Raw genomic sequence first — 10,492 nt, 5'->3', positions numbered from 1 at the left:
TTAATCCATTTCCCTTCCAACCACAAGATGCTGAATTCAGCCATTAATCCATTTCCCTTCCGAATACGGGATGCTCAATTCAGCCATTAATGCATTTCCCTTCCGAATACGGGATGCTCAATTCAGCCATTAATCCATTTCCCTTCCAGCCACAGGATGTTGAACTCAGCCATTAATCCGTTTCCCTTCTGACCACAGGATGTTGAATTCAGCCATTAATCGGTTTGCTCTAGATGAAAAGTTTCTGGACAGTGGAAACCATGAATTCTTCATCTGTTTTTCTGATGGTCACGTGATGTAGTTTAGATGTCCCCTCCAAATCTCATATTGAATTTTAATACCCAATGTGGCAGGTGGGGCCTGGGGAGGAGGTGGTTGAATCACCTGGTGAGTCCCTCCTGGCTCTGTGCCATCCTTGTGATAGTGAGTACTCACGAGATCTGGTTGTTTAGAAGTGTGGCGCATCCCTCCCCCATCTTTCTTGTTCTACCATGTGAGATGCCTGCTTCTCTTTCACTATGATTGTAAGGTTCCCCAGGCCTTCCCAGAAGCAGATGCTGGTGCTGTGCTTCCTCTACAGCCTGCAGAACCATGAGCCAATCAAACTCTTTTCTTATAAATAACCCAGTCTCAGGTTTTTTAAATAGCAACGCAAGAATAGCTAATACGTCATATGAAAAGAAAGCAATTGATACATTTACCAGTTTGAGTATTTACCAGTTTGAGTCTCCAGACGTCTGCCTTGCTTCAACTCAAAGAACACGAAGGGAGCAACACCCATCTACTTCTCCTGATCACGGGAGAATCTTCAGTTCATCTTAAAACGTTTCAGTCAAAAGCCCCGTGTTTTATGTAGAAAAATGTGGATATCTGAAAGAATGGGTCTCTTTATTTATTTTTATTTCTGAGACAGGGTCTCTTTCCCTGTCATTCTGGCTGGGGTGCAGTGGCTCACTGCAGCTTTGACATTCTGTGCTCCAGCGATTCTCCCACCTTAGCCTCCCAAGTAGCTGGGACCACACATGCACACTACCACAACCAGATAATATTTGTATTTTTGGCAGAGATGAGATTTTTCTATGTTGAGCACCCTGGTCTTGGACTCCTGAGCTCAAGTGATCCTCCAGCCTCTGCCTTTCAAAGTGCTGGAATTACAGGTGTGAGCCACCACACAGGGCAGATGGGTCAAAAATGATTTTAATCAGGGTACCTGAGCATGGAAGACATGACCTTAATTTTTTTCCTAATACAATATTTGACAATTATATAACTATGATTTTTTTATTCCTGTGATTCATAAGGATATGATAGTAAAAGGCCTTGAAAGCCTTTGGGAAAAAAGTGCTATATTGTGCTCGAAACCACCTTTTACTCTGAAAGCAAGTGCCATTCAGATACATCTGTTGAGAAGATATTATCTCCTGCTGCATTTTAGCCAAACAGCTGAGTGTGTCTTGAAGTTGTTTTTTGATTTTTAACAGGACAAGTGTATTTTCTAAGACCACAAACTCAGGAGTGGCCATGGGACAAATCACGGCTGTACACATGGAATGCATGGGCATCAAACGCATTTCTCACACCGAACCAGGGGTTGCTCCCCCTGGGTGCACACGGGAATCACCAGGGAGGCTTTTAAAACTACCTAAACTCAAAAGGCAATAGATAAATGAATTCAGAATCCCTGCAGTGGGACCTGAGCCACAGTGTTGTTTAAAGCTTTCTGGGTGACTATGGGGTACAACCAAGCCCCCAAACTACTGGTTTAAATCGGCCCTTCCAGAGAACTAGTGGCAAATGTTTTCCTGAAATGAACTGTTTAAATCAGCCTCTTCCAGTGAACTAGTGGCAAATGGGTTCCTGAAATAAATGGAAAGATTTGCTGCTGCTGGGTTGTGGTCTTCTTATCTTACCTGCATTACCTACTTTTCTTTGCTGAACTGACCTCTGCTGCACATTTTATTCCTGATTCAATCCAGTTCTACTCATACCAAATGAATAGTATGCACTAGGTGCTCTTGCATTGCTGAACCTCACTGTGGGGAGAAGACTTTGCTGAATAATAATTGCAGCCTAAAAAAACTCAACATACTGGACTCGAATAATCCTCCTGCCTTGGCCTCCCAAACAGCTGAGGCTGTAGGCATGAGCCACCATGCTTGGCCTATACCCTAAAAAATTAAAACTATCTTACTTACTAAATTGATGTAAACATGGGAAGACCTAGAAGGTCACCAAAATGTTAGGACATGAGTAAATACCTTGGAATATCAATATCCATCTGATTATGCTCTGAGCAAACATGTCCCACTTTAAAACAATACAAAACAGTGCTATTATTCTGAGATATGAAGTTAAAATTTTGTGCAGATAGGTAATATTTAAATTTTATATATGTATAACGTTCATGCAGATAGATGTATACAAAGAAATCATGTAAAGTTCAATGAATTATTACAAAGTGAACACACGTGTGTAACCTAGAAATAGAACCAGCTTCACTGATGCCCTGGCAGCCACTTTCTCTCTTTTTGCTCCCCCAAAGTCACTAAGATCTTAAGAGCTAACATTGTAGATCAACTTTGTATTATCACACATGTTTTATTACAGAAAATTTAAAACACACAAAATAAAAGAAACAGTACAATAGGCCTGTTATCCAGGCTCAAGAACAACTAATGACATGTCAATTTTGTATTACCTATACTTCAACTCATTTCTTACACAGACTTTATTATTTATTATTATTTTTTCTGATATAAAATATGTGCTCATTGAAGGTAAACTCTTGGCTGAGCACAATGGCTTAAGCCTGTGTAATCCCATCACTTTGGAATGACAAGGCAGGAGGATCATTTTAGGTCAGGAGTTTGAGAGCAGCCTGGGCAGCATAGTGAGACCACATCTTTATTAAATTTTTTTTTTAATTAATCAGGCTCAGTGGTGCATGTCTGTAGTTCCAGCTACTTGGACTGTTGACATAGCAGGATCCCTTGATTCTACGAGTTTGAGGCTACAGTGAGTTGTGATTGTGCCACTACACATCAGCCTGGGTTACAGAGTGAGGCTCTGTTTCAAAAAAAAAAAAACAAAGGTTCGACCTTAGCTAGCTTTTTACACATAAACACACCCATATAAACAATCCATCTTTTAACAATAGAAGTACCAAATTAAAAATCATTAATGTGAACCCATTTTTAACTCAGACTTTATCTTTTAATAAGTTTCTTTTTTTTTTTTGAGGTAAGATATGCACTCATTGAAAGGTCTAATCTTGGCTGGGCACGGTGGCTCACATTCGTAAACTCATCACTTTGGAAGCCAGAGCTCAGGAGTTTGAGACCAGCCTAGGCAATATAACAAGACCTCACTGGGGCAAGAGAGTGAGACCTCATCTCTACAACAATTTTTTAAAAGTTAGTTGGGCATAGTGGTGCACACTTGTAGTCACAGCTATTTGGGAAGCGGACTTGGGAAGATCACTGGAGTCTGGGATGTCAAGGCTGCAGTGAGCTACGATTGCACCACTGCACTCCATTCAGAGGGTCAGAGTGAGGCTCTGTCAAAAATAGGTACAATTTTAACTGAGCGTGTTTGACACATCAGCACATCCATATAAACAATCCCTCTCTTAAAAATAAAAATACCCAATTTAACAGTTTTTAATATTCATGGGAATTATCTAGAAATTTTTTGTTTGTTTTGGTTTGGATTTTTATTGAAAGGGAACACCTAGAAATGTTATTTAAAATCTAGATTTTGATAAAAATAAGCTTGAGTTTTTTCTTTTTTTGAGACGCAGTTTTGCTCTGTCGCCCAGCTGGAGTGCAGTGGCGTGATCTCGGCTTACCAAAACCTCTGCCTCCTGGGTTCAAGCAATCCTCCTGCCTCCTAAGTAGCTGGGATTACAGGCGTGAGCCACCACATTCAGTTAATTTTTTTTTTTTTGTATTTTTAGTACAGATGGGGTTTCCTTATGTTGGCTAGGCTAGCCTTGAACTCCTGACCTAAGGTGATCCACCCACCTTGGCCTCCCAAAGTGCTGGGATTACAGGCATGAGCCACCATGCCCAGCCAGGCCTGAGTTTTGCCTGAGAATTTCTCTTTCTAAGAAAGTACATCATATGGCGTTACAAGGACTCTTTTATCTAAAATAAATAGAATTTAATAAATAAAAATTTAAAAAAATTACCTGAGATTAAAGGACAAATCAAAACACATGTGTAATATGTTGTCTGTAGGAGTATATTTTAACAATGACATACATTATTAACAATCACTAAATATTATAATAATTTATTAACTAAAATGAACAAAATTCCTATTACGATATCTATGAAAATACTTTTTTAGAGTAAAATATTCTCATATCTTGAGAGGGCACTGGTTAAAAACTCCAGTACTTATTTATCAAGTAAGTATCAGACCCCTCTTCACACCTTTTACAGAGTTATCCAAAAAGCAGTCATTTACACAAGAGCAGACAATTTTCCTAACTTTCTGTTGAGTTTATATGTTAATGTTGTTACAAAATTTAACTCAATTTTCTTATAAAATTACCTGACAAAATGTTATATGTTACATCATAACATATCAAAATTTATTTAGATGTAAAATAAATTTTATGATATCATAATATTATAATATATAACGATATCATATTATGATAAGTTCCATTTACATTCAGACAATTTCACTAGGCAGTGTCTGTCTACCACTAATTTTTTTTTGGTTCCACTATTTGCACGGTCAGCACAGCTGGGAAAACACAGACTCACCCAACACAGTCTCTTCCCCATGTCTTTCTTCTCCTCAAGGTATCAGTTCATCAGTCAATCAAGTCATGTGGGACTGGAGGCTGAGTACTCCCTAACATAGAAGGTCTCATTCCTGCATGCTTTCCTCAGCAGAGGGGGAGACAAGAAGGTCCTTTTAGGGGACACTTGCTTGGACATAGACTAGGCTAGTTGGAGGGCTCTGACAAGCAGAGACAGACTTCGCCACAGTAGGAAGGGACGAGGCAGCTGTTCTGAAACTGGAGCTCCACCACACCTTGTCCCGTCTCACTGAGGCAATTTTGAGAGGCTGCCCTGGAATATGGTGGATGTTGAGAAACCATGTGGGCTTCGCCGGGATTCAGGTGGTGTCTGCGGTGTGAAGACAGGAGCTGATGCTCAGAATTGAGGCTGCTTTTCTTGTGATCAGTTTTGTTACCTGTTTGAGTCCAAGTCCGTTTTTGCTAGGGAGGCTGAATAAATTCCACAGAACACAATGGCGCTCCCAGGATGACTGAGGAAGGGTGAGAAAGGGGGAAACTTTTTCCATCTAGACTTTTTGCTACCTCAAGAATCAGGAGCTGATTAGATTAGCACTGGCTCAACCTAATCAATTCAATTTTATTGCATTTGATCTAATTATGTTCCCCATTTTTAAGATAGGAAGGGTCATTTCATTTGATATTTATTTTTTCTCTGCATTTTTATTTCATCATGTGTGGATCTAATACAATCAACCATAATTTGACATTTGTTGTTTCCAAGCATTTAAGAAATTATAATATCTATGCATACAATGTTAACACCATGTATAATAGATTCTCTTTCTGTGCAAAATATATAACGTATGTCAATATAGGCATGTTTAATTGTGCATCTTGAAAGGTGAACAAGATCATAAATACTTCCAGGTAGGAACTGGGACAGAAATCGGAAGAAATGATTCCCTGATCTTCCGATCCCTGTGCTACCGGTTCTTTGTTTTCTTGACACTATGACAGGATCCTGAAAATGTCTCCCTTAACTGTGTCTAGGTCCCCAGTAGAACTACAGCAAGAAACTTCTGATTGAGGCTCTAAGAAGCGGCAGGAATGAGAAAACTGTTCAGCCAATAAGAGTAAGCCACGCCCAGCCGAGGGACGTATAAAAAGGCAGGTCTATCAGAATAACCCACACTCTGCCTTTGGACGTGTGGGAGAGCGCACCTTTCACTTGAGCTTCAACATGGGAAAGGGAAATGAAGACCCCGATCTCCACTGCTCCTCCATCCAATGCTCCACTGACCAGCCCCCTTTCCAACTGATCTCCTTTACAGAAAAGGGCTCAGATGAGAAGAAACCATTCAAAGGAAAAGGCAAGACCGCCTTCTCCCATTCCAGTGAGAAGCACATACAAAGGCAAGGTAAGGCCTTGGGCTGCTCCTATGGAGGCTGGAAAGAGGGTTGGAATCAGGGATACTGAGCTATGTGTCTTTAGCAGGGTTTTATTTTGAGATTTGGGGATGGGAAATGGCTTAGTGCCCTCAGGGGACTTTGAGAAATGTGTTCACTCGTGACACTGGCAGAAGAACTTCCGTGAAAGACTGATTCGCAAAAATGCGTCAGAGATAGACTATGGGACTCTGCCTAGCGAGAGGTGAGTTATCTAAACTTTCTTTTGCATCAGGATCAGAGCCCAACCCAAACAAGGAGGAGAATTCTGAGGAAACCAAGCTCAAGGCTGGGAACAGCACTGCTGGATCAGGTAAGATTTGACTCTTTCAAGGTGAGAAGGGCAAGGGCAGAAACACAGGCTCCCCTGGCAAAGATACTGGGAGCTCCTTGGCAGCCAGGGCCGTACAGATCCTGGACACTGGAGAACAGAAGAGAGCTGGGGTTTGGTGGCAACCTCAGCTCCTGTGTGTCCAGGATGGACTAGGAATTTCAGGTTGTTCAGCTGGAGGCACTTTCTCAAACTCTTATTGTATTCACAGAACCAGAGTCCAGCTCATATCCGGAAAACTGCAGGAAAAGAAAAATCAGTTCCAAAAACAGCTGCCAAGACAGAGCAGGTAGAATCTTGGTGTTTTTTGTTAGTGGTGGTGGTAGTGGTTTTTTGTTTTTGGTTTGCCCCAAAAGGCAACAGGAAACTTTTATACGAGGCTTGAGCAGAAAGGGAGTTACCTATTGACAAGTAAGTTTTTGAGATCTTGGCACTCTGAGAATATCTGGGAACTCACAAGAGGTTCAGCCTCACTTCATTCCAGTCTGAGATGGTCAGGAAGGAATGGGAGAGACAAGTGGGGTTCACCTGGGTGCACAGGGGGTTCTGGAAATGAGGGTCTGTGGGGACTGCTCTGGTGAGTCTCTCACATGCTTTCTTCGCAGGGAACCGTCCAGAAGAGGAGTGAAGCTTGATGTTGAAAAAAAATCAAGATCCTCCACTTCTGTGCACAACAGTGAAATCCAGGAGACCTGTGATGCCCACAGTAGGGGACGTTCCAGGGCTCGCACTGGGCACAGCAAGCGGCACAGGTCTCGGGCCCTAGGAGTCCAAACATCGTCACTTCGAAAAAGCTTGGTGACCTCGGTGCGAGCTATGTCAGAGGCTGTTTATCAAGACCTAGCCCAGGTGTGGGCACAGCAGATCCATCCTCCACTGACCTGTGAGCAGCTGACAATTCTCACTCAGCTCCGGGGGCCTCTGTGTGCCGAGTTGCAGACCTTGTATTCCATGGCCACCCAGGCAGCTTATGTCTTCCCCGCAGAGGGCTGGCTTGTCCCAGCCACACTGCCTGGTCCTGGGGATTCAGCCCTGGAGAGAGAAGCCCAGCCCTTCCGTGGGCAGGAGATAACTGAGCCTGTCAGTGGATCAGATGAGGCTAAGCTGGGAGCACCCTGACCCTATTCAGCAGAGATGCAGCTCTGGGAATGAGAACAAGGACCTGCTTCTTCTCAGATTCTTCCAGATGACCAGCAGTGACAATTTCAGACACACTGTGTTAATAAATGACAGAACCTGAAGAAGTCATAGGAAAGAAACTTGAGCGGTATACTCAGAATGGTGAGCCCTGCATTTTGCAGACCGCTAAGGCTATAGACAAATTTTATATTTCATGTTAGTCATTTGATGCCTTTTGGATGTCTGACAGTCGTGCATTTCTATATAATCAGAAAAATATTAGAATGTAATCATGAATTTGCATATTTTAGACTGTAGAAAAGTAAATATAAAATTATATGCTCCTTTTTTTTTTTTTTTTGAGACAGTCTTGCTATGTTACCCAGGCTGAAGTGCAGTGGCAAAATCTTAGCTCACTGCAGCCTCTGCTTCCTGGGTTCAAACAATTCTCATGCCTCAGCCTCCCAAGTAGCTGGGACTACAGGAATGTGCTGCCATGCCTGGCTAATTTTTTTTCTTGTATTGTTAGTAGAGACAGAGTTTTGTCACTTTGGCCAGGTTGGCCTCGATCTCAGGTGATCCTCCAGCCTCCACCTCCCAAAGTCCTGGGATTACAGGCATGAGCCCCCACCCCCCTTTTTTTTTTGTGAGACGGAGTCTCGCTCTGTGGCCCAGGCTGGAGTGCAGTGACACAATCTCGGCTCACTGCAAGCTCCGCCTCCCGGGTTCACGCCATTCTCCTGCCTCAGCCTCTCCGAGTAGCTGGGACTACAGGCGCCCGCCACCACTCCCTGCCAATTTTTTGTATTTTTAGTAGAGACGGGGTTTCACCGTGGTCTCGATCTCCTGACCTCGTGATCCGCCCGCCTCGGATTCCCAAAGTGCTGAGATTACAAGCGTGAGCCACCGCACCCGGCCGGCATGAGCCCCCTTACCAAGAAATTGCTTCTCTTTTAATCCGGAAAATGTTGTAGGCTCTCACTCTTCCAGCCTGAACCCATGGAGTACTAATATCCACAAACCATTAATAGCACTCCCTGTGAAAAAATGTCTATACATTTTTACAGTTTGATATAATTATAGTAAAATTACTATGCAAGCTGTTTACTTTTAATATTTCTACATAAAATTTAAGTCAAGATATATTAAATGGTAAATGATTGTACTTATTTATTGAACTGCCTTATGTTTTATTTCATTTTAAAATCCTAAATTTATATTTTATTGTATTTTATACATTTCAATTGAATGTACTATATTGCAGGATATGGAGATTTCATCACAGACTACAATACAGTGTATTTTGTTATATTTGAGGTATATTCTACTTGTATTTTGTACTGAGATCATACAATCTTTCATTATCTAAGTGTATTAATTACTTGTTTGGTTGCTTTATAATTTTCATTTTATGTAATGAAATAAACATTAATGTTGTTTGGAATTTTAAATTTCTTTCATATGGAATTTGTATTTAATAAAGATGTGAAAAAGAGAATGTCTTATCTTCACTTCTGTGTCATCCTATCCCTGACGTCCCCACAGCCCACAGCTCTTGTCATAGTACGGGAATAGTGTTCTATCATTACAGGAAATGGGGCCAATTCAATGGTAATACACAGACATAAATTGGAGATATAGAGATTTTATTCTCCACCACTGCAATAGAAAAGAATCAGTAATGTGAGTCACACAATTTTTGTGTTGACACTGCTTATGAGTTATGCTTGCACTATGCTATAGAATAACTCTGAAATAAATTATGTCTATTAAACAAATGCACATACATAAATAACGTGTCTAAATAACAATGTACATATCTTAATGAAAATGAATTTTATTGCTAAAAAATGTTAACACACAGATACACACAATGGGGTCATAGAATGTTGAAAAATAGAGATGGGGAGAGGAAAAGAGACAGAGAAAGGGAGGAATGGAGCGAGAAAAGGACAGATGGACAGAAGGATATTGGAAAGGAGAAAGTGGGAAAAGGGGGAGGAAGGAAGGGAGGGAGGGAGGAGGGAGGAAAGGAAAGACAGAGGGAGAAAGGGAGCAAGAGACAGAGAGAGGAAGGCAGAGAGAAAGGCGGTCTTCCGCCTCCAGCACCAGCAGGACCTCGCACTCCGGGAAAATGTTGGGTGCCCGGTGCAGGCTGAGTGCTCCGCCGACAGCCGCGTCGTCCAGCGGTGGGTTCACCGGCCCTCTGGATCGCCAGCCTGGGTCACTTCATCCCGGAGCAATTCAGACGAATTCCGCCTTCCAAGGAATGAGCGAATTTCCCAGAGAGCAATGAGCGGAGACTCGGCTGATTGTCCGTTTTTCATCCACATGGTTCACAGATGACATAGCCCCACGCTGAGCCTACAACAGAGCGCGAGGCAGATACTCCCATCCACACAGGAGTCACACTCAGGCCGAGTGAACCATGATTGCGGGTTCCACGTTCGTTTGCCCTCTACAAGGGGGCCTGTTACTCACGTGTCTCTGGCCCCCGAAAGCGTGACGATGTTGACTGTTTCCCGAGCTCTGTGGCGACACAGAAACCTCCAGCGAAGTGTGGAAAAGCAGCCTCGTGACTTCGCTCCCCTTTCCAGTTTCCAAACAGGCCACAGTGGAGACTCGCCTCGTTGCAGGAAACAGGAATCCGTCGTCAGGCCGTGATGCACCGGACGTTTCTTTTCTCTGTAGTTTCGCTCTCGTTTTCTACATGAAAATGAACGAGATACACACCCCTGCCTGTGTGAGACTATCACGGTAACGGCGACACCCACAGGCATTGCCGCCTTCCCGGAGAGGGCCGGGAAAACTCAAGACTGTCATGGAGGTTCCGTTCCGCA

General features: G+C 42.7%; 1 pseudogene; it reads left to right on the top strand.

Moving 5' to 3' along the window:
- Nucleotides 1-5,996: 5,996 nt before the first annotated feature.
- Nucleotides 5,997-7,652, top strand: LOC100598334 (annotated as a pseudogene).
- Nucleotides 7,653-10,492: the final 2,840 nt, after the last annotated feature.

The sequence above is a fragment of the Nomascus leucogenys genome, chromosome 5 (assembly GCF_006542625.1).
Source record: "Nomascus leucogenys isolate Asia chromosome 5, Asia_NLE_v1, whole genome shotgun sequence".
Classification (NCBI taxonomy): domain Eukaryota; kingdom Metazoa; phylum Chordata; class Mammalia; order Primates; family Hylobatidae; genus Nomascus; species Nomascus leucogenys.
The sequence above is the reverse complement of the archived record's forward strand: the minus strand, read 5'-3'. Positions and strand labels throughout refer to the sequence as shown.